Source organism: Myotis davidii, unplaced genomic scaffold, assembly GCF_000327345.1.
Source record: "Myotis davidii unplaced genomic scaffold, ASM32734v1 scaffold233, whole genome shotgun sequence".
Taxonomy (NCBI): Eukaryota; Metazoa; Chordata; class Mammalia; order Chiroptera; family Vespertilionidae; genus Myotis; species Myotis davidii.
In genome coordinates, this window is record NW_006285917.1 from 506,665 (window position 1) to 507,777 (window position 1,113).

The 1,113-nt window shown below is 66.7% G+C and overlaps 1 long non-coding RNA gene across 1 annotated transcript in view; it reads right to left on the reverse strand.

The window, feature by feature from the left end:
- LOC102762979 overlaps nucleotides 1-1,103 on the reverse strand; it is a 5,519-nt gene extending 4,416 nt beyond the window's left edge. Inside the window, exon 1 of the long non-coding RNA XR_435310.2 lies at nucleotides 913-1,103. This is a non-coding gene — a long non-coding RNA (uncharacterized LOC102762979). The remainder of the gene's footprint in view (nucleotides 1-912) is intronic.
- Between the last annotated feature and the right edge of the window lie 10 nt (nucleotides 1,104-1,113).

The following is a 1,113-nucleotide window of genomic DNA, read 5'->3' on the forward strand; positions in this document are numbered from 1 at the left end:
CCGCTGGCCCCGGCCGGCCAACACCCCCACTCGGGGCCGGCCCCCCATTTCAGCTCTGCCCTCTCTCTGAACGCCCCTTCTGCCCTTGACTCCCTTTTGCAGAGCCCCCTCCATCATCCCTCGGGGGAGTTTTTTTTGGGGGGGGGGTGCGACCTCAGCCCCCGGGACGACAGAGGGCTCTCCCTGCCCTTCCTTGTGAGCTGCAGAAAGTGGGGGGGTTATGCTGGGGGCGGGGGCGCACTCCCCTGCCTCCGTCTTAGGGACATGGGTCTGAGTCAAATTGGACTTAAAAGAAGAAGGTATGTGGGAGCTGTCCCCTCTCCGTGCACTCCTGGTTTAAAACCAGGGGAAGCTCGGGGCTGCAGGGACCCGGGCTGCCCTGGGCGGAGGCTCCGGGCCACAGCGAGGCCCCGCGGGGATCTCTAAGCGTCTCTAAGGGCCCGTGGGGCGGACAGGTTCGGGACCGCCCGGGGTTCCTGCCTCGGTCATCAGCCCTGAGCGGGAAGCCAGCAAACGCACCCTTCCTGCCCCAGAGGAAGCAGGTCGCCCCGCTCCCACTTTAAACCGCACCCCCCAACTCTGCCCCCGCCTGCGCATCCCTTCAAACAACTTTTCTGAAGTTCCCGCAAGTTGCGTTTGGGGACAGAAGTAGCCACTCCCAGACTCTCCGGGTCCTTAGGCCCCAAGTTCTCTCGTCCTCCCGGTTCGGAAGCGGCCAGCGGCCTGCGGCCCTCAAACCCGGAGCAGAGCTGCTCTGGCCCCACGCGCGTGACAGGTGCCCGAGCCCGGCCTGTCCCTCCGAGGCGGGCAGGGGAGGTCTGCCTGCAGGGTGACGGGACGGAGCGAGGAGGAGAGAGGCGGGGAGAGACCTTGTTTTCAGGCTAAAGCGCAGCCCTCCAGGGCCCAACTCACCTGCTCCGGACCGGCTCCTCTGGGTTTTTATCCGCTCAAAAGTTTGCGCTCTCACACGGTCCCGGGAGGGGCGCGAACTCGGCCATCGGGGTGAGGAGGGCGCCCCCGAGGGCGCAGGCGCCCCAGGGAAGTAGGAGTCGGGTGCACCTTCCCCGAAGTGGAGGCTGAAGCAGCGGCCCGGAGAGGGAACAGGCCAGCGTC